Here is a 23,725-nt window from a genome sequence, read left to right as displayed (position 1 = left end):
GTTGTCTTCGATATTTTCATCTCTTGGGTTGACTAAATGGTCTCCTACTGAGTGCTGAACATGGCATATGAAAAATTGAAGAGATCATTTGAAGTCCTGGATATTATCATCCCCCAGAGAGGATATACTTTCGCTGCTGATGCTTGGACAAAACTAACAGGATAGAGGCTAATTACCTTAATCCAATTTGAGATTGAGCTAATTCAAATTTGTGTTTCAGTCTTTACAGAGACTGTTTCTAGTTATTGGTTCACAACCTCCTCGGAAGCTTCCTGAGTATAATCTGAAACCAGCTCCCTTATGCTGAGGGCAGAGAGAGGGGGAGGAAAGAAGCAGACCACTCCAGACTGGTAGGTGGCAGGTTCAAATAAGAAGAGAACTTATGAGGCTCATCTCGGTGGCGGCAAGAGGAGTGCATCTCCACACCTCTCTGCCCAATCTGAAAAGTTTATGCCGAAGCCTTAACTGGGTTCTGTCATGTAGACTATCCAGATGGTCACAACACCACATCACTGTCTCAAGGCTGTATCCTTGGGGAAGCTTCTGAGAATGGGGAAGGCAGCAGTGGGTACATTCCAAGGACCAGGGTGGGGGGTGAGGAGCCTCTGAATGCCCAGATCCAGCTCAGGGGACACGTGGTGGACATGTGCTCTTGATGATCTCCCCCAGTACTAGTAAGCTCTTATTCTTAGGGTGTCATCCTTCAGTGATTCCAGTGGAAAGTTTAGGGGTGTTTCCAGGACCCTTATTCTTGGTGGGCCCGGAACTCTGATGTGTGTGTGTGTGTGTGTGTGTGTGTGTGTGTGTGTCAGTCAGTAGCAGAAAACTGAAAGCAGAAAGCTCTTCTCAGCTTTCCAGTCTCTTGGCCACTATTTAAAATGTCTCAAGGAGAAAAGTGTTATTGAATGTCAGGCTAATGTGTGCGTGCTTTCTTTTCCTGCTCTCTAGGATCTTAGATCTCAGGTCTTGCTACCTTGGTGGCTATTTTACTTTGATTTTTTTGGTTTAATATTTTATTTTATTTTATTTTATTTTATTTTATTTTATTTTATTTTATTTTATGTCTTAATTTTTTGAGACAGAGAGAGAGAGTGGGAGCAAGCACATACAAGCAGGGGAGGGGCAGAGAGAGAGGAAGAAAGAGAATCCCAAGCAGGATCTGTACTGTTAGTGTGGAGCCTGATGCAGGGCTAGATCCCATGGACCATGGGATCAGGACCTGACTAGAAGAAATCAAGAGTCAGAGGCTCAACAGATTGGGCCACCCAGGTGCCCCATGGTTTGGTATTTTAACTTGTTTGGCTGTTCTTGGTGAGAGGGTTGGTTAGATACAAGTCTGTTCTATCATAGCCAGAAGTGGAAAGCAAATATTGAGTAAATGAATAATATATCCTAGAGAAGGAATCTGATGGGCCTATCTTGGATTAGAAGTTTCCATTCATTTAATCAACTATGGCCAGAGGGGAGCGATAATGTAGGACTCAGAGAGCACCATTGCTCCCAGCCAGCCGGCTGACCCAGGGAGGAGTGGGACAGGGCACTTATTGTCAAAGATGTCTGCCTCAGTGATCTTCATCATCATCATCATCACTCTTATTAATTAATGCCTCATTTTTTACACTTTATGATTTATAAAACTCTGCAATCTGGATTTTCTCCTCTGCTTTCATTACTCTAGGGTCTGTCATTGGTATCTATGTTAGCATTCACTCTAATACTCTACAGCATGTATCTTCCCTCATTTTTACCACTGTCATCAACAACCCACCTAAAATTGAGTGTTATGGATCTTATAATGACCAGTTTTCCATTGTTCCCAGCATTGTCTCTTTCCTCTTGCCTCTCCCACCCCCAAACTTCCTGATGCCCCAGGGCTGGGATAGCCCGTGTTTGGTCATTATACCACTTCTCTCTCTGTCCTCTTCAACACTTTCCACTCCTTGCGTGCTGAGCTCCTGAACAGCTAATATGTGTTTCTGTGCCTCAAGCCAAGTGTCCAAGAGGGCTGGAGGGTTTGAGGACAATGCATGATAACTGAATAGCAGGGCAGAAAGAAGGACCAATGACAATATAAGTTTCAATATAAATTTAGTAAGAGGCCCCACCAGTTACCTCTCTTACCTAGAATATATTGCTTGGGGTTTCCTGAACAAAGACTCTAAATAAAAATACCTAGGCGAACTTGTGGGTTGATGGGAACATATCCATTTTTGCTTGACTGACAGGTTAGAAACAAGCAATAACTCTGGGGAAGAGGTGCTTCATTGGGGGAAAAGAGGAGGAAGGCAATGAGTAAAAAAAAACAACTTTTTGTTTTTGTTTGTTTGTTTTCTATTTTGCATCATCAGTTTTGGTTTGGCTTATCCGAGTCTGGACAAATTGGAGCTATATTCCACAATACTTTTTTTCCTATATGGCTTCTTAAATCGGTCACTTAAACATAGCAACAACATTATCATTATCATAAGAACTAACACCTACTGAGAACTTACCATGTTCTTAATGTGCATTATCACTCAATTCTTACCACAACTTTATGACGTAGGCATTATCACTGGCATGTTTATAGATGACCAATCTGATGTTAGAAAGGGTGAGTAATTTTTCCAAAATTACATAAAGCTTAGAAAGTGGCCAATATTTGAATTCTGGGCCCTGACTTCAGAACCCTCACTTTGCTGCACTATGTACATATAATATAGATTTAAATGTTTACTTTTTTGAATTTCCACATAGTAAGAAAAATACATGGGAGAGTACAATTTTCTGTAGGAAAGGGGCTATACAGTAAAAGGTTAAATTAGTATTTCTGCATTTGAGTATTTACTAAACTGCTGTAACAAAATGCAATGTTTAGTCAAAATAGATGATAGATGCCAACCTCTATTTCATACAATAGCCTACGGGAAGGCAGGGGTCCAGTATCATCTGGGGATTGAGACTCTACTCTCCTGTTACTTCTGTTACCAAAGTGTTGCTCATGTCTGCCTGGTTGAAGCTGGCATCATGTCCACATCCTAGCAATGGGAAGGGGAGAGAGAAGGGTGCATATTCAGACTTCTTAAAATGCCAAGAGCTGGAAGTTGCACACATCCCTTCTGCTCATGTCCTGTTTGTAAGAACTTAGTCACGTGACTACACATAGCTGCACAGGAGGCTGAGAGATATAGTCTCTATCTGGTTGGGTTTGTGCCTGGCCAGAACCTAATAGGGCATCTACCTCTAAAAGGGAGAAGGAGAAGATAAATACTGGGGGACAGTCTGGCTGATTTCTCTGACTGATTTCCAAACTAGTAACACAAATGATGATATATTTATGAGTTTGGAGTTTTTAAAGTTAGCTGGCATTGGTTATAAGTGATTCTTTTCGGGGTGCCAGGGTGGCTCAGTCGGTTAAGTGTCTGACATCAGCTCAGGTCATGATCTCGTGGTTCATGAGTTCGAGCCCCACGTCGGGCTCTGTGCTGACAGCTCGGAGCCTGGAGCCTACTTTGGATTCTGTGTCTCCATCTCTCTCTGCCCTTCTGCTCACGCTCTGTCTCTCAAAAATAAATAAATGTTGGGGCGCCTGGGTGGCGCAGTCGGTTAAGCGTCCAACTTCAGCCAGGTCACGATCTTGCGGTCCGTGAGTTCGAGCCCCGCGTCAGGCTCTGGGCTGATGGCTCAGAGCCTGGAGCCTGTTTCCGATTCTGTGTCTCCCTCTCTCTCTGCCCCTCGCCCGTTCATGCTCTGTCTCTCTCTGTCCCAAAAATAAATAAAAAACGTTGAAAAAAAATTAAAAAAAAAAAAAATAAATGTTAAAAAAAACTTAAAAAAAATAAGTGATTCTTTTCCTTATTTTAGATAAGACTATCCAGTCTTGGATACAATCAAGATAATCTGTATAATACTCTAACTCAAAACAAATTCCATAGTCTAAATTATATTAAAACCAGAAGAGATTACAGGCCATTGTTTTACTGCAAAAGAGATTATAAATACCATTAAGATAAGCTTCACTTTATAACTAAAGGATATTTATGGGTGCACTTGTATAGGGCAACTGACTAGATATTTGGAAACAGCTTACAGGGATTAATTATAAACATGCTATCCCTTCTCTATTTGATTTGTAAAATAAGATTGATGGGTGTACACGCAGAACAAAAGGGGATTTAATAACAGAGATCAGCCTCACACCAAGTAGGCGGTCTGATTTAAAACAAACACAGCACATCAACAAGCTCATGACTCTTAAGCCTCTAGGCTTGATTAGCATCTTTGGGTAAATTAAGATTTCTTAAGCCCCCTGTGGGGGCCTAGTCACCTGAGTGACTCACAGCCCAGGCAAGATGGTGACATCTAGGACTGCAGTTTTTATTTCCAAAGAATGTTTGCTTTGGAAATTTCTGTGCGTGGGTGTTTATGAAAATTCACCATTTTCACATATCCCACGTATCATGTAAAAGGAAATGCCCTTTTGGGTGCAGTGAGCCCACGAGTTACTGCCGCTTCCCATTATTTGGTGTAGCTTGGTCTCTGAAGTCAGGGCTTGTTTGTTTTGGAGTTGCACATTCTCTTTTTTCTCACACAGTTTCATGGTCTTGCTTGCTTGAAGCGATCGTTAGTTTTAGTTCATGGACCAGGAAGGAGCTTCTCCAGGGATGGGCACTCAAATCATAGAACATGAAGCTATAAACATCTCCCATAGCACAGTCCAGCAATGGATGGACAGACGAAAGAACTGAGCCCTGGGAGGTTAGGGGCTTCATCATAGTTTCCTGGCTACCACAGGACATTTGGGTCCAGGACCTATGTCCCTAGACTCCTAACCTAGTGCTCTTTGATGCCCATTGGCATTTATTAATTGTGAATCTTAGGCAATTTGGGAATTTAATAAAAGTTCTTTGAAGTCCTATGTCTTTGTTTAAAATCCATTTTAGAGTCTAACAATGTTTGGATTCTCTAGCAAATTAGGCATTTCCTGGCATAGGTAGAGTCTGTCCCAAGGGCCAGGAAGGTCTCACCTTGACCTACTAAGATTTTGTCCAAATCTTATCTATATCCAGTCGTTGTAATTGTGTGTATGTATGTTCAGCACATTAATTTGTTAACACTAAGCATTAAAATAGCCTCAGTTTTTGGAACTATTTTGCATAATAATTTTGTTTTAATAAAATAGGAGTCTGGACAATTGAATGCTGTGGGGGGGGTCTCATGATTTTATATATATATATATATATATATATATATATATATATATATATATATATTTTTTTTTTTTTTTTTTTTTTTTTTTACATTTGTTCATTTTTGAGAGACAGAGAGAGACAGAGCATGAGCTGGGGAGGGGCAGACAGAGAAGGAGGCACAGAACCTGAAGCCGGCTCCAGGTTCTGAGCTGTCAGCACAGAGCCCGATGCAGGGCTCGAATACACAAACCATGGGATCATGACCTGAGCTGAAGTCAGACGCTTAACTGACTAAGCCATCCAGGTGCCCAGGGGTCTTATGCTTTTTAAGAGATGTTTGGGGGGGCGCCTGGGTGGCGCAGTCGGTTAAGCGTCCGACTTCAGCCAGGTCACGATCTCGCGGTCCGGGAGTTCGAGCCCCGCGTCGGGCTCTGGGCTGATGGCTCGGAGCCTGGAGCCTGTTTCCGATTCTGTGTCTCCCTCTCTCTCTGCCCCTCCCCCATTCATGCTCTGTCTCTCTCTGTCCCAAAAATAAATAAACGTTGAAAAAAAAAAAATTAAAAAAAAAAAAAAGAGATGTTTGGGGTGTTGCCATGTGTAGGCACAGAGTTAAAGCTGAGCAAACATTCATTGAACTGAGTTTGAGTTGAGTTTGAATCAGAGAATTAAATCAATCTACTTGATTGCTTTGCTGTTGATTTCATTCCTGGTGAAAATCAGCAGAATCTAGCAGAAAGGGCATAGGAGCTGATGTGAGGACATTGACGCCCAGCACTGACTCTGTTTGTGAGTTGTGTGGCCCTCAGGCAGTCATTTACGCTTCCAAACCTCAGTTTTCTCATCTGCGATGTGGGGAGAAGATCACCTACTTCATAGCAGGGCTGTGAGGCAAGGTTACGTCTTCAAGTGAGATGATATTTGTGAAAGTCTTTTAACTTGGGAGGCACCATTCAAATGTGAAGCACATTGGTTTTTGTTATTGTTGTAGTAGCTTTATTGCTGTATGAGTTCATTTGTAGTTGATTTCCAGTTTAGTGGCTGTGTTCTCGTATGTTAGGTTTTTGCATGCTAGATGGAAACAGTGTCAGGCTGATTATAAGGAAGTGTTTGGCCCATACATTCAGATGGGGACCTGAGAACCAGACATCCAGCAGTACACCAGCAGATCCAGAATATCTTTGTCAATTGATGGGATACCTTCTTTGGGTACCCCCCAACCTGCTGGGGGAGGCCACTCAGCAGCTTCAGATCTCCCCAGGAAGTAAGCAAGGATGAGCTGTATCTGACCAGCAACACACTCCTCTGGTCTCTAGGGTATTTGTTCTCTGCAAATCGCCTTCATCTCCTGAAGTCTACAAGGCCATAGTAAGGTGGCCAAGAAGGCAAATACTGTCTTTGAGCAGTCACAGGAAGTCTCTGAGCAGTCACAGGGACTTCCCTGTCTTCTGCACATGCATGACATTGCCAGTATGAAACCCTCATCCTGCCTTGGTTTTGTCTTGTTGTCTTCTTCCTCCTCTCCTCTCCTTCTCATCCTCCCCTTCCACTTCCCCTTCCCCTTTCTCGCCTTCTTCTTCTCCTTTTTCTTCTCTTCCTCCCCCTTTTCTCCTCCTCCTCCCCCTCTTCCCCCTCCCTCTCCTCCTCTTCCTCCTCTTTCTCCTCCTCCTTCTCTTCCTCTCCCTCCCCCTCCTCCTCCTCTTCTTCTTCTTCTTCTTCTTCTTCTTCTTCTTCTTCTTCTTCTTCTTCTCTTCCTCTCCCTCCTCTTCTCCCTCCTCCTCCTCCTTCTTCTCCTTCTCCGCCTCTTCTTCCTTCTTTGCTTTCTTCTGATAATGAAATCCTACAAACACAAAAATCTGGGAACTTTTGTCCCAGACATAAAATGCTGCTTCCAATAGTTATCCACTTCCTTCTTAGAGCTCTACCTTTGTGAGGATTTTTATGTTGCTTCTGCTGATCAAGATGGGGAGAAAATCTTAGCAGAGACCTGGCAAGGAAACTGCACATGCAGAAGTTTGTAGGTCATTAAGTCCTTGGAAATCCAAGTACCTGAGGGATTCATTTTGCGAGGCACTGAGGCAGGAGAGGGCAAAGGGTCAAACAGGTTGGCCTTGTAAGCCAATGGCAGGAGTTTGCAGGTGTCCCGGTGGGCAGTAGGGAGCCACAGAAGTGTGTTAAGCAAAAGAATGACATGACAAGATCAGGTTTGCATTTGACCCCCCTACTCCTTCTTGGAACCTTTGCTTGGAGGGCCACAGAGCTCCTGTGTCTTTGCATGTGGGAACCAGAGAAGTGATATCTGAAGGCTTATGTTCCAGAAGAATAGACTAGTGGAATAGAAGGGCAAGTGATTTCCTCGATAGGGAGAAATAATAAAGAGGTACATTATTTTTGGCTTTATGGCAGCAGAGAAGATTAAGTACTCTAAAGTCAGAAGTGCTTGTTGTCAGGACCCGGTGTGAGGGGGCCATGACCAAAAGTCTTCCACAACCTTACCATGGTCACATACATGCTGCTCCCACTGACTGGGGCCTACACACTGTTTGAACAAGTTCAATTTTTTTTTTTTAATTTAAGAGAGAGAGAGAGCAGGGGAGAGGGCAGAGGGAGAGAGAGGGGGTGGGTAGAGAGAGAGCAGGAGAGAGGGCAGAGGGAGAGAGAGGGAGAGAGAGAGAGAGAGAGAGAGAGAGAGAATCTTTAGTAGGCTCCACGCTTACCGTGCAGCCCAACATGGGGCTGGATCCCATGACCCTGGGATCATGACCTGAGCTGAAATCAAGAGTCTGGATGTTCAACTGACTGAGCCAGCCAGGTGCCCCAGAACAAGTTCGACTCTGATCAGCCCTGACCAGATCCATCTCCAGCCAGCCTGTACTTTCTCTGGTTTGGAAGGAACAGAGCACAGCAAGTTAACTTCCATTGGAGCAAAGGTGTCCCTAAAATCAAAGGAAATTATACTAAGGTGGCATGGTTACCAAGAGAAATCACTGTGTGATCAGAAGTTCTCCTACCTCATAGGTCAACATTCTTGGCCTCTCAAGACAGACACAGCTTTGGGCACAGAATAGAGTTTGCTGGTTTACATGCGGGCATGTTGGTAATTCTGTGACAAACCTGAGTCACCGAGACCCATCCTGAAAATTATCATGTGAACAGGCTCTGTGTAATTCGAGGCACAAACTCCACAAGAAATGGGGTGATTTGAACTACTCTTTGACAAACTTATTTAATACAATTAGGATATTTTGGCAAACTATACCATGAGGGAATTAACATCTTAACCTACAAATTGGAGTAGGACTGGAAGGAGCCAAAGACGTCCTTGAATGATTTTACAATTTTGCCCGGGTCTGGCCCTGGTCTCTTCTATCCTGAGAACAATTGGGAAGCAGCTTTGCTTTTGGAAAACCAGACGTGAGGTAGGGGTGTGCGTGCATGCGTGTGTGTGTGTGTGTCCCTTTTCCTCTCTGACTGATTTCACCCAGAACACAGGGACTGCTTTTGTTACACACAGTTAGTAAAAAGACAGAGCAGTGCCTAGTCTGCAGGGCTGGCTGATTGGTGTGCAGTACTGTCTCAAGAATTACTTTCAATTTTCATTGCTTCAAAGAGCAGCCTAGGACCCAAAGTGAGAGTGACAGAGAGACCGGGAACTTCTCTCGCTTTCGGGGGTGTCCACTGGCAACAGAATGACCTGCCTTTTAAGCAAATCGGCTAATGCTTTGACATGATAGGCTGGCATCTGTGAGGGATGCATGGAGGACATTCTCGTATTGATGGAAGATGAGCTCAGAAGGCTGCTAAAGTCCCCTCTAATTGTAGGGTTCTGCACTCTGGGGAAAGAGGAGGGCAGGGAGACGAGATGGGAGGGAGGGGGGAGGAGAAGGATGAGGAGGGAGAGGGAGAGAGAAACAATTACTTCCTGTCCTAACTGTAAATATGCCAGTTGAAGTGTAGAGAGATTATCATTGCAACTATTGTGTGAAGCCTGACTTAATTTCCTTTTGATTTTTTCTTTCCCCCTCCCTCTATTTTGTCCTTTTCTTCTCTCAGTTTGCTGCTGCTACTGCTTCTCCTTTTACTTCTCATTTTCCTTTCAGAAGAAACTGGTAAATAGAAGTTTTTCCCAATCTAGTACAATGCTACTGGGGAAAAAAAAAAAATCAAGAGTTTATTTTATCTGGGGATTTTGGAAACACTGACTCTAATAGAAACCATGAGAATGTGTGGCAGAAAAGAATTGTAAAACGTTCAGTCAGTTACACAAGTATTTTAAAACGGATGGTTCTGAGGGGTGATTTGATTAGGTAAATTACCCTTGTAAAAGAGTAACTTAATCTGTGAGACACTCCCCCAGCAGAAAATTCATACTGCCCTGGTTTAAAATAATTTCTTCATAAATTGCACTTAAAAATAATTGGAAATTTTAAAAAAGCAAATCTAATTTTTCAATAAAAAATCAACTTTTAAAATTCCTCCCTGGTGGTCCAGTATTATTAAATATTCTTCTGGATTTTTTTTATCTTGCTTTATTGGAAGGAGAAAAACAATTATCTGTAAACGTAATTTTTAATGCATGGTAATAAAAATAAATGGCATAGTTCTGCCGCAGTTCACCTAAATCTTCTTCCCTGGTGGTCTAGTGGTATTAAATAATCGGTACCACATGTATTCATCATTTGCTGACAGCAAAAGAAAAACTTTGGCATTTTATTGTCTAAAGAAACAGGCATGATGTTATTTAGGCTTCTGGGGTGACTTTGCTGATGGTCTGTGAAGAAAACATTTTCCTTGCTGGTTGGGGCTGTGCTTTTTGTTAATTTACATGGCAATTAGTACAGAACCAGAGACAGGCACTCTTTACAAGGTTGATTTGAGTTTCTCTTGCAGGTTGCCCTGAGAATTTTCTAGCTTTTTTTCTGCATTAACTGGGGCAATGAAAATGTATTATATATGCTTAACTCTGTGTTGGGTGGGAAACTATTGCAATTGGGTAGAGCCAGAAAATGGGTGTTGGAAAAGGTACAGTTTTCTTTGCACTGGTGTTGAAGGTGAATTGTTAGCAATCTCAGGAGAACACCTCAACTCTGGTTCCTTGCACCTACTCCCTTAACTTGGATGAGCCTGAATTCATTGCTCCTTATTTCAAACTTGAAAATTGATTAATATTTCTTCAGTGTGTATCAGAAACGATGCCTTGTTTGCTTTTATGAAGAAAGACTTATAAAAGCTGAGGTAAGAAAGTAAAGTCAGTGCCCTTCCTGGTATATGTAATAAATACGGTGGTTGTCTGGAGCACCAGAAAACACATTGGTTGTCTGAAGTTCCCAGGTGTGATCTGTGCGTCAGGTTTTAGAAGGTACGATGAAAGACAAAGCAATCTCATTTGCACATCTATTTATTTATACATATTTATTGCAAAAGCAATAACGTGACTTCTCCCTTAGAAATACGTACCTTACATAACTGAAGTGATCGGTAAAAAGTAGAGGCATGATGGTTATGGATATTGCTAGGTGTAATGAGGCAATTTTGTTCCCTGATGCATCAATAGAGAGAAAATGGAGGTCCCACACCAGTGTGTCTTCTATTGTTATCTCTGATGAGGCAGCACCATGTCAGAGCAATAAACTTCCAGACAGTGTTGAGTTCAAATCCTACTACCACCATGCCTCATTAGCTGTGTTGTATCAAACAACTTAATTAAAATGCTTAAGCCTTAACCTCTTCACTTATAAAATAAGAACACCTTACTGGGCTCTAAAAGGATTGAGTGATCTCTTAGGACAATGGCTAGCACATGGTAAGTGTTCAGTATTTTCTAGCTTAAAAAAAGAAAAAGAAATTTACAGAGTGAATTACCACTTTTCATGTTTTGGGGGGAATTTGTTCCCTTGAATTAAAACAATTCTTCTCCAGGGGCGCCTGTGTGGCTCAGTCGGTTAAGCGTCCGACTTCGGCTCAGGTCATGATCTCACGGTTTGTGAGTTCAAGCCCCGCGTCGGGCTCTGTGCTGACAGCTCAGAGCCTGGAGCCTGCTTCGGATTCTGTGTCTCCCTCTCTCTCTGACCCTCCCCCATTCATGCTCTGTCTCTCTCTGTCTCAAAAATAAATAAACATTAAAAAATATTAAAAAAAAATTCTTCTCCAAAACTACTCAATCTTGGGTCATTCCACAAAAATGAGATCTTTTTTAAAAGGGAGGTAACAACCTTATAAATTCATAACCCTATATGGCTCCAAATCTAGAAAAAGCATCACTCCCCAAGCCCATTTTCCTTAGAAGCTCCCCAAACTGCCTTCAGAGCTGTTTTATTTGGACTGCCTTAAGCCCTAGAAAGGGCAGAATATGAACATTCGATGTTGTCCCAAATGTCCAGAACTTGCCATGCTCCAAAGAGTCTATAAACAAGAAGTACTTGTTAGATTGTCATGAGATGCAACTTTGATTTCACTGTTTCAGGAAGGTATGATGATAACTCAAGGAATTCAAACCAAAGTTGCACAACAGATTTCACTTTACCAGAGTCTCAACACTTTCCCATCCCTGAATTGGACATGGTATGTGTGGGGGTGCATCTTCCCAAGAAGTCCAAGCACGTGAGCTGTAGACATTTTCTCTCCTCAAAGGGTTTCTCCCACACCAGCGGTATAAAACAATTAATTTTGACTCTGATAGAAATCTCCAGTTTGTAATTGAAAACATGTGTGCTGGGATTGAGTGGCGTTGTTGCTGCCAAGCTGTGTGTGGCAGGAGTGAATCTCCGCTGAGCTCCAAAGCATTCCTGATTTTATGACAAGTCTCTCCATTGGAGTCCTTATTAGTAGGTTTTATGTAGGTGGCTTTTTTGTGATCGGCCGGAGAGGAGAAAGCTTTTTGTAAAAGCTTGGAAAGCTGCATTAAAGCCTTGGAGGAAACAGGTTTTAATTTTGTGGTGTTTTGATTTTAGATGATACTTGATGCTGTGGTTTTACCTTTCAACGTCTCCCTTCATCGATGCTAGCAGCATCTCTGCACTTGTGGGGGAAACTCCCTCACAATGTAGCAATTACTGATTTATGTTCCAGTGATGAGAATGTGTTTTATTGTGGTCATAATATTTGTTCAATTTAACTACTATGTACTGGGAAGTATCATAAAAACTTTTCCTCTGATCAAATGTTATGAGACAAAGGATCATAAGCTGCTGTTGATCCATGCACTGTACTCCCATGGTATCTGTGTTCATGCCACCGTGAAGAGAGGACAGGCTACGGTCCTGTAAATTTCTGTGTCCTCCTACCCAATCTTAAAGTTAATCCCCAATATATGTCGTTTGAGCATTTCTGACATGTTCTTGTCATCAGTCGGGCCCCTTTTCAAGACTATCATCTATTCCTTTATAAAAAAGTTGAGAAAGAATGTTCATTTCTCATGGCCAGATCTCAAATTCCCATTAATCTTTCCCCAGACAGTCTCTTTTGGAAGATGTGAATTCCACTGCGTTTTGCTGTTAACATTTGAACCTTAGGCTCCTATGTAGTCTATGATCATTGCTAAAGAAAAGGAAAACACAAAAAAGACGTTCTTATCTTTTATTTCGATCTATTATTATTAGGGGCAATGTGGAACCTCTACTAAGTAGGCAGGGCTATTTCCCTGATGCGAGGTCACCACACAAGTTCTAGGGAAAGGGCTTTATATCTGTCCTCTGTACTGCTACTGACAGAGGAGTCTTCCCTGGTTGGTCTTCTCCAGCAGTTCTCCGTAGCCTCCAGAGTCAAGTCTATACACCCTCAGTGTTCTAGCCCCTGGTTATGTCTTTATGCCCATCTCTAGGAATGCCCCACCTCACTCTCACCCTCTGTTTTACCCACTACTCTATCCTTCAGTCATAGGAAACGACTTGGATTCTCCAGTGGATTTACCATGCCATGTTCTTCAAGGCCAGCATCTTCTATGAAGTCTTTCCTGCTGCCCCAATGGGGCATGGAAATGTCATAGCATTTCCATAGCATTCAGTGTGGACCATTGGAGCTGGACAGGTGAGGGAATATACTAGATAGTGCAATGGAACCACCACGAGAGGATTCTAGATGCTGATTCTGATCCATTGCAATGTGAAATCAAACAAGAAATGATTTTTTTATGGCTCTTTACATCTCCTGATAGGATGAAAAGAACATTTTTTTGTCTGTGCTTTGTTTCCTCTTCCACTGAGGACAGTGCTGACGCCAGTCTGTTTCTCAGCAGACTCTGCCAGAGGAAGTCCCAGGACTGAAGGAGAAGAGTAGAAACTATTTTAACGTGTAGTTGTTGGACAGCCCTTTGTTCCTTTTCCCCTGCAAAATGTGGTGACTTGTGTGGTGGGTATAGCGGAGGACTCCTTCATCGTTTAGCCCCAGGTAAAGGGAGAAGCAGAGATGCAGACAGGAATGGGACGTGGTCAGCGGCTGGGGTTCCTCCCAGGGAATAATCTGTATTCATCTTTTGAGACCATGTTGGTATTTCGATTCACAAGTGGAAGAGTTTACAAATTTGACCCCGCTATAGATTTTAAATGCCATGTTTATTGAAACACTAATAATTCATTATACTTTAAAAATGAATCATTGAACTTCTGATAACTTAATTTGTAATTGTTAGGTCTGATAGTCATGGCGGGATTAGGGAAGGGAGTAGGAAGATAGGTTGAGGCAGGGTGGCACTGTGGTAAATCAGTGGGCTCTGGAGACCGGCTGTGTGGCCCTAGGCAAGTTACTTAGTCTCTCTGTGGCTCAGTCTTCTCATCTGTGAAAATGGGGAATAATAAAAGTACCTACCTTACAGAGTTGTTACTGGGAATCATTGTGTCAGTAGTAAAGTGCGCATGTCAGCGCCTGACGCATAGCTTATATCTCCTGAGTACTTGCTATGATATGTTGGTCACTTATTTCTTTTAAAATAGGAGCTGTCAGCTTCGAATACCTCTAAAGAGATAGCAGCCTCGCCTGTTTACTTGCCTTTCTCCCCACTAGACTCTGAGTTCCTTTAGCCATCTTCGTATCCCTAGCCCTTGGCCTGTAGGAGACACCCATAATTATTTCTTGAATGAATTAATGAGCAAATGGTAGTGAGCTACTGCTTCTTCTTTCTTTCTCCTTCATCACGGAAGAATGAAAAAGGAGCGTGAATTCTGCCACGGTGTATGATTACTCTCTGGGGGTTGTCTGACCACAGCAATTAAGAATTCACAAAGATGATTAATCTTACACAGCTGTGCTAGTAAAATAACTTTGATAGGCTCATTGAACGGGAATTTCCCTAAAGGGTCATAGAAGCCATCTCCCTGCTTTTGGGCAGGTGGTTCTAATATAATGCAGAAATGTTAGCTGTGTACTATTTCTAATAAATCTCCAAAAGAGAGAATTACTTATCTTCCTTGATGCTAATATATAATAATTTAGTGGCCTATATCTCTTATATAGGAACTGCATTGGGTAGTTTTAAAGGCATTAAAGATTTAGGTGAGGTACAATGAAAATGGATGTCAGATTTTGGAATGAATTCTCATTCAAGTGGCTGTTTTTCCTACGTTAGAGATTCTTTGAAAATAAAGTCACTAAGTATCAATACTATGTGGCCTACTTGGCATTGTATCTAATGAGAGGTCCGTTGATACACCAAGTGATTTTCCTTTGTGAGGTCTTTATCAAGTGCCTTCTGTGTAGTAGGCATCTGCTTGGGGCCGGGATATAGTAGTGCATACTGTACACATGGTCCCTGTCCTCTTGGAGCTTGTACTCTAATGGTAAAGTTAGAGTCTGAGCAAGCAATTAAGAGGGCACTGAATGTTTTTAAAGAAGATCTTGGTCAAGGGATCTTTCTGGGAGAGTGACCTTTAAGGAATGAAAAAGGGAGAAATTCACTCAGACGAGGATGGAGAAGTAGGTAGGGGCTAGATCATGCCAGGACTTACAGGTCACGTGTGGTGACTTTGAACCATGTCAGCTTACCTAAGGTGTATCATGTTTCCCAGAAATCCTTTCCTTGTATCGCTCTGGCTTAGTGTAGGTCATAAGAGACATGTAGCAGACTTGGAGGGCGGAAGTGAAGCATAAGCCACACTTTTCGTGTTCTGAAGGTTGGTGCAGGGCTCCATGTGCTATGGCAGGTTGTGCGTTGAGATCTGCCAGCTCACCCCACTGGTGTGGGGCAGCCCCCGCCAGATCTCTTCCTTCAGCTTCCTCAAGCCCCGGCCAAGTGCGTGTTCAGCTCCATGGCTAAAGTTGAGGTTGGGGTTGGTGAGTGACACATGGGTTCCAGTTTGTCCTCGCAGTTTCCAGTTGTCCTGAGATCCCAGTTCATCCTCAACATTTCCAATGTGTCCTTGCTCTTGTCCACATCTGGCTGGCCTTCTGATCACCAGTCTGGTTGATCTATGATAACTGCTGGCTCAGAACTGGAAGCAGAGGCAATGGTTAACACAGACTGCTCCATCAGCTCCCACAGTTGTGTAGTGTCTACACCCTGTGATGAATCTCTTTCTTTATCATGGTGATTCTTCTTGTTTGATCACATGCCGACTGATACATCATAAGAAGGATTTTGGTGTTTATCCCAAGAGCAATGGTGACTGTTGAAAGGTTCTAAGCTGGATCAGAATTTTTTCTATTCTTTCTGCAGCATGAAGACGGGCTTAGAGCGGGGGTGGTTAGGACAAGGACAGATATGAGGAGATCTATGGGTAGAGAATGCCAATGTTAGCCAATAAACAAGTTTGTTAGTTTGTTTTTTTCTCTCCAGAATTAGGTTACTTCTCCAGCTCTTTCACAATTTGGTAAGGCCCCATGGCTGGGTCTTGAACAAGGAATGAAAATGGATGAGATGTTTGCCCTTTCAATGCTTGGCAACCCTTTATGCTCTCTCTCTTCTCCGATCTGCTAGCCAGAAGCAGAAGACCCAATAGAGGACTCAAAAGCCCTAGAAGATGGTGGAGCCATAGGATAGCAAGAGTCTGGGTTCCTGGACAACAGTTTGCAACAGGAGGCCCAGCACCAACTCTCATTGAACTTTGCTGGTTGGAGAAATACATTTTTATTTGGTTCAATCACCCAGATTTTGAGCTTGTTTGCTAAAGTAGCAAGCATTATTTAACCTAAGTAATATAGAATGTGGACAATAGATAATCATGGAATAAGGTACTGGCAGTGGAAATAGAGATATTTAGAAGGTAGAATTAGTAGTTCCTGGTGGTCAATTAGATGGAGTGGTGTTAGAGAAGGACACGTTAATCATTAGACAAGAATATGTCCAGTGTTCCTAGGTTGAATAGCAGGGTGAATACAGTGAACTAAGTGAACTTGATATTGGCTCGACCGATAGCTTGTAATGTCTCATGATCCACATGGCATTTTGTGTTGTTTTTTCCTTCTACTTCTTAAAGCATCTCTAAGATTATATTACAAAGTCTTATCTCTATCAATTTCTAATTTTTAGATATAGGGGTCAGCCTGCAAAAGAGGAAGGTGGTTATCATCAATCTTGCTAGGTATTTTCCTCATTTTTGTCCTCATCCGGGCCTCTTAATGAAAGACAAAGGTGATATAAAATGAACATCCCCAGGCACATTTTTTTTGTTTGGGTTTTCATGGATTGCAGTTGCCAAGAGGTGCTGAGGATGCTTCTAGGGGAAAGATGATTGCTAGCCTCTACTGTCCAACCAATATTTATGTCTTGGAGGATATTGACAATTAAAATGGACAACAGTGATTCTTCATTTCCTCTGGCTTTGGATATCGGCCCCTTGGAGGGGTATTAATACCCATGGCCAAATGGGAATTTATTGATATCAGTTTTTATAAGTCACCTACCAAATTTGGGTGCAAACCAGTAATCCAGATGTGGGAGACATAATACGCCATCATTAGTCTCTAGATCCACAATCTTCATTTCCTCTGCTTGCCTTCCTTTCCTTTTCTCTGGATAACAATGAATTGTTAGGCTGGTCTAAGTGTGCTGATTTGTTCACTCGTTCATTCAACCAGTAATCTGTTCCAAGTAATGAACAGAGTACTGGGGATGCAAACCCCAACAGGTCGGAGGTCCTATGTTACAGGAGTTATATTTTAGTGAAATTATAGAAAAATGATTAGGCAGTTTTAGTCCAGAGTGGTAAGTTCTATGGAAACGTGTAGGAAGGAAACCAAACCCAATCTTAAGGAATCAGGAAGGCTTCCAGAGGAGTGGCAGAGAAGGAGTCATGAGGGGAGCGGAGGAAGGACGGAAACGCTTTTACTAAGGGGAAGTGTGTTGGACGGGAGCAATTTCTTGATCTTACACTGGTGATCTTTGCGAGGCACTGTCCACCACACAAGAGAGAGGATTCCTTAGAGCTGCTCTACACTGTTCACAGAAGACTCTGTTTCAAGGAAACTGGGAAATAGGGAATGTCTTCAGCTTGTTCCTCCTTTGGGATTTGTTTGGGGTGTGAGTCTTTCAATATTTTTCATCTAAATTTGTCTCTGGTTGTGTGCACACATCTTCCTACTTCTTTTACTCCCTCTAATATCGTTAGACTGCAGAAAAAGACCCCGATGAACTAGATAGGGTAAGGTCCTGGGACTGGATTCAAACATACATTATTTTCATTCTTCTACAAGTGCCTGGTTATGATGTGAGGGAGACAATGCTTAAAAACACAAAGGTAAATGGACCTACAGTTTTAGGCACCAACATACAGGGGCAAATGTGCCTGAAAATGATAGTTCAAGAAACATGGCTCCTGATGTATGTATGCAGCTGTGATTGGCAAGAACATGATTGTCAATGTGGGAAAAAGCTGAAGTAACCTGGAATACACAATATATAAAACTTCCCTGGGATCTCCAAGGAATGCTCAGGTGATTCAGATGCAGAGATCCACGGAACATGATTTTAGAAAATGGTGCTCTAAAGAAAATCAGCTTAAAACGAGAGGTTTAATTTCTTTTTTTCCCCAAAGCTCCATGGAATTGTTTTCCATTCGTTTTTGGCTCTTCCTGAAGACATTTCCACATGATGACATAGGGAGAGCACATTTGCAAATCACATTCAGGGTGGTGAGAGATAATGAAATTGAAGTGTCAGCAGTTTGCAAAAGGAAGCTTTCTTTTTTTCCCCTCCCAAGCCCTGTTATTACCTTATTCGATTTGCACTTTATTTTGAAGCACATATATAGAAATAAGCAAATTATTAATTCAAGCTTGTCTTCAATTTTGTGCTTGGCCTGCAAACCTCTAACATCTCCCCTAGTTCCCCAGGCGGACTGCTGAAGGCTTGGTGATAGGCTGAGGCGGGCATATTCATTATTCAATATGAGCTGCAAGCAATTTGATATTTCATGTGAGCATGTGGCAGAGCTGAGGGCAGCGGGGGGGGGGGGAAGTGTCATTCAGGGGAACATGGTCTAGGCTACTACCATTTTCATGTTTAGCTGAAGGCTTAACATTAGCTGTGCTCACATGTTTCAAGGATAAGGATAATTCCATCGAGAATCATGGCTGCAACCAGGTGTTTTTGTCTCTGTGACATGTCCTATTTCTTTGTGCAGGGAGCACTTCTTGAGCCAAGCCATATGCTCAGCATCACGGGAGCTTCATGTGTTCCGTCTGGAGCACTGGGAATAATGAGATCCTGAACCGCAAAGGGCAGAGTCCCTGGAAAGCAGCCATACTTGGTGGAGGTGGGGAATGCTCATGGTCCCCAGTTCCTGAGGCCTAGGAAGCAGTTCTATATGATGTCTGCATTGTCTGTCCACACCTCCATTCCCAGGGTGGGCATACACACCGCTTGAAGGAGTCCTGGGCCTTCTTAGTCCCCCGTATAGGAGAAATGGGCCCTGCAGTCTTCCTTCTGCACACATCAAAAAATGTCTTTTCTTTTGCTTAAGAAGGTTACCACCACGCTTTAAGATCATAGAGATTTAGAATGAAAAGATCATTAGAGTTCACTTTTTTTTAATGTTTATTTATTTATTTTGAGAGAGAGAGAGAGAGAGAGAGCGCGCGCGCGCAAGTGGGGGAGGGGCAGAGAGAGAGGGAGACACAGAATCAGAAGCAGGCTCTGTGACTCGATCTTACCAACTGTGAAATCACGACCTAAGCCAAAATCAAGTCGGATGCTTAACTGACCGAGCTACTCACGCACCCCAAATTCACTTGTTTTAATGCCCTCATTTTTACCTATGTGCAATCTTGATATTAGAGAGATTAGGTGATTTGTCTGGGGACACACAGCTAGTTAGATATAACCTGGGGACCAGACCCCAGATATCTGGAATCTCAGTTAAGTGCTCTTTCTACTAAGACACCAAATACTTAGAACAGCGTCTAGAACACAGAGGGAACTAAATTTATGTGTGCCGAGATGAAAGTGTTTTTTGAAAACTCTAACGTTCTCCTGAAATGTTCGGTCCAGCACATGTTCATTTTCAAAACCTTTCCACCATGTCGACAAAAGTTCTGAAAAATGCCCGCTGGGCTATCTGAGAGAGCTGGTCTGCAGCTTTTGGAGTTCTGGAGATTGCATGCATACCCCTCCACCACCCAACCCCCTTTCCCTGGTGTTTCATGGCGGGATGGCTCAGTCTGCCATGGCTGATCTGCTAACTGAGTAATATCAATGGTCACTTTGGGATGAGCACAGTCTGTGTGTTTGGAATAAATAATGAGTAAAATGATATTGGGTTATCAGGGACAATAACAATGAAAAAGCCTGGGCTGCCCTCACCCCATTTAGGCACTAAGTGGCTTCCTTAAGCAACAGACCTGCAGCTGATGGTCTCGGCGGCCTCCTTGTGGCCGACTAACGTGCCTGGTTAGTTGACAGACGAGGACACTCAGGGCACAGAGCACAACTGAGGAGTATGGGAGATGACAGGTTTTAGCTGAGGTGCTGGGCAAATGAGCACAAGGTCCTGTTAGGGCACCTTGTGAAGTTAGAAGTGAAGTTAGAGACATGAAGAGGGAGAAATAGGAACATCAGGGCAATGTGAAGAAGCTACTGACATCACATTCTGTATTTGCTTTCGCTTTAGTTTGTACACACACATGCGTGTACACACTGTTGAGTTTATGGTCACACTCCAGGTGTGACTTTAAAGTAGTAGTTTTCCCATGTGATCTGGGAAACGTGGAGGTCCTGAGACCTTTCCAGGGAGTCTGTCAGATCAGAACTACTTTCATCGTAACATTAGGATATTACCTGTCTTTCTCACTTTCAATTTCTCAGAGTGTTTTCCAGAACGCACAACATGTGACACACAGCAGATTAAATGTGGGAGGAGGTATGAAAATCTGGTAGTTTTCTATTAGCCCAGGTATTGAAGGGATTTGCAAAGATGCAAAACCATGCCATTATTCTTACTACATTTTGTTTTGCTCTGAAAATGTAGTCATTTTTATATAAAAGTATGTTATTTATATTAACATGTAGTGGGTTTATTATCATTCTGAAACGAATCAACAAACATTTTAGACATTTCTCAGTTTTAATTTCTAATATGGTAAACATCAATGGCTAGAACTCACATAAACAAAAGTTCTCTGGAGTCCTCTGCAATTTTAATAGTCTTTTTTTTAAAATGCTTATCTTGAGAGAGAGAGAGAACATGTGCTTGAGTGGAGGAGGGGCAGAGAGAAAGGGGGAGAGAGAGAATCCCAAGCAGGCTCCACACTGTCAGTACAGAGCCCCAAACGTGGGACTCCATTTCACAAACCATGAGCTCATGGCCTGAGATGAAATCAATAGTTGGACACTTAATTGACTGAGCCACCTAGGTGCCCCTTGAAGCCTTGTTTTTGATCCATAATGTGTGATCCTTATCGATAACCTACATTGCTAATCAAACCGGGCTTCAAGTGACTTTGGATTCTTTGCGCAATCAAAATCCATCGCTCGAGGTACCAACATCTGCAACCAATGAGGTTATATCAAAAGGATATGCCCGAGTTCAGAATGCAGATCCTCAGTATCATGGAAATTAAGTAGCTTTCAACGATTCTGCTTCGAGGGAGATATGTGTATTAAGAATGTTTAAGTCCTGGCATTTTTGTTAAAACTTGATCTCTTATTACTTTATAGTTTTATCTCACAAAGCTCAAAGCCATACTACACATACACCAAGTTGCTATCAAGCAGAGTGCTTATTTGTATACTAAAATAAGACCTTATGTGTTGTCAAATACCTTTTTGATTGGGTAATGTCTTTATCTTGTTTTCAGTGCTCTGTGCTAATCCTCACAAACGGATACGTACAAGTGAATGCCTTGTTCCACTGAGGTCTCACATCCTCCCATCCCCCACCATGGAGCAGGAAGCCTGTTGGTGCTACTTTTAAAAGGGTGCATTATTTTTGTGTGTGTTCACAGGAACCTGCCTGGTGATTATATTTTAGAACAATTTGCACATTTTCTAGGAAAGAAAAAAATTGGTGTAGTGTTTTGCAAAGCTCTTAGGAAAGAGAAATCTCAGCGTTTCCCATTAGAATCACCTTTCACTAGGCTGTGTGGCATCCTTTGCAGGTGAATCACCCAGGGCAGTTTTGGTGGTGCACACAACAGGACTGAAGGGTTAAAAGGCAATCAGAACTCTGAACGGTGGAGGTTTACCTTTTCTGTCTTCTAGAGATACGGGGTATTGATCTAGTTCTGCTGCAAAGCTCTTTGCTTTATCACTGAATTTTAAACAGAAAGCATCTTGAAGTGCAGAGGCTGGCGAATTACTAGGAGCAGAGGTATTTTCACAAACATCAAGGATAGGCAGGCTTTGGAGTTTGCAATGGCAGGGCCCACAGCTACATCACTGTATTTTCTAATGTTAGTGCTTTTTTTTTTTTTTTTTTTTTTAAATGGGAAACTGCATTGGTTGATAGATTATAAACTGCCTCTCCCACCTATTTACCCCACTTCTCTTGACTTTTCCACTTCTCCATTCCAATCTCTGGTACTTGTGACTTACTTAATGTGTTCCTTTCTGGAGACTCTGGGGAATAATCTCTTTCCTTTACTTTCCCAGCTCTTAGAGACTGCCCACATTCCTGGACTTGTGGCCCTCTCCTTCATTTTCTTTTCTTTTTTTTAAATTAATTTTTAATGTTTATTTATTTTTGCAAGTGGGGGAAGGGCAGAGAGAGAGGAGACAGAGGATCCCACGTGGGCTTTGACAGCAGGGAGCCCAATACGGGGCTGGAACCCATGAACTGTGAGTTCACAATCTGAGCTGAAGTCGAAGGTTCAACCAACTGAGATACTCAGGTGCGCCCACCCCTGCCCCCCTTCATTTTCAGTCACAATGTTGCATCTCTCAGCTCATCTTCTGTGATCATACTCCCTCTCACTGACTAGGGACAGGTCTTCTGCTTTTGGGGACTTGTGATCACATTGAGCCCACTTGAATAATTCAGGATAATCTCATCTCAAGGCCCTTAACTTTAATCACATCTGCAAAGTCCTTTATGCCAAGTAGGATAACATGTCCATGGGCCCAGGGGATAAGGGTATTGACATCTGTGATGGGCCAATATTCTGCCTACCACACACATGGAACCTGGCTGAGTGTGCCAGCATCCCTATGAATGAAAAGCACCAATCTGTTCTCAGAGAGATGCCCCTGTGTCCAAATGAACCAAATGTCATGCTGAATCAGTGACTTTACTCAGTATTTATTAAGCCCGTTGAACACTCAGTATTTGTTGAGATTAGCGTTCCTTTCCTAAATCAATGTTATATATTTCTTTAAAAAAGTTTTTTTAATGTTTCTTTATTTTTGAGAGAGAGAGAGAGAGAGAGAGAGCAGGGGAGGGGCAGAGAGAAAGGAAGACACAGAATCCGAAGCAGGCTCCAGGCTCTGAGCCGTCAGCACAGAGCCCGACGCGGGGCTTGAACCCAAGAACCGTAAGATGATGACCTAAGCTGAAGTCAGACGCTTAACTGACTGAGCCACCCAGGCGCCCCAAGCTATATATTTCTTTAGCCCAGTTTTAGGTTTACCGAAAAATTGAAGAGAAAGTACAGAGAGTTCCCATATATTCCCTCTCCTCTGATTTTCCCTTAGTATTGGCATCTTGCACTGGTGTGGCCCATTTCTTACAACTGACGAATCAGTACTGATACATTAACTAAAGTGCATAGCTTACATTAGGCTTCACTTTATGTTGTGTAGTTTAGAGGTTTTGCCAAATGTATAATGTCCTATATCAGCCATTTCAGTATCATACAGAATAATTTCACTGCCCCCAAAATTGTTTCATCTGTTCCTTCTGTCCCCCTGTCCTCCAGCTCTTGATAGCCACTGATCCCTTTACTTTGTAGAATACCTGGGCCTTTTTCAGAGTGTCATACAGTTGGAGTCATAGTATGTAGCCTCTTCAGACTGGCTTCTTTCACTGCATAATATACATCTAAGTTTCCTCCATGTCTTTTCGTGACTTGACAGCTCATTTCATTTCATCATTGAATAATATCTACTTGTACAGATGCACTGCAGTTTATTTACTTTTCACCTACTGACAGAACATCTTGGTTGCTTTCGATTGTTGGCAATCAATAAAACTACAATT

At 42.5% G+C, this 23,725-nt stretch overlaps 1 long non-coding RNA gene across 1 annotated transcript in view; it reads left to right on the top strand.

Annotated features, from left to right (window-relative positions):
• Positions 1-22,911, top strand: part of LOC147578558 (uncharacterized) — a 60,861-nt gene extending 37,950 nt beyond the window's left edge. The window contains exons 9-10 of the long non-coding RNA XR_015255338.1: positions 18,719-18,850; positions 21,390-22,911. This is a non-coding gene — a long non-coding RNA (uncharacterized LOC147578558). The remainder of the gene's footprint in view (positions 1-18,718; positions 18,851-21,389) is intronic.
• The last annotated feature ends 814 nt before the right edge of the window (positions 22,912-23,725 follow it).

The sequence above is a fragment of the Puma concolor genome, chromosome C1 (genome assembly GCF_028749965.1).
Source record: "Puma concolor isolate L17-30 chromosome C1, mPumCon1.1.hap2, whole genome shotgun sequence".
NCBI lineage: Eukaryota > Metazoa > Chordata > Mammalia > Carnivora > Felidae > Puma > Puma concolor.
The sequence above is the reverse complement of the archived record's forward strand: the minus strand, read 5'-3'. Positions and strand labels throughout refer to the sequence as shown.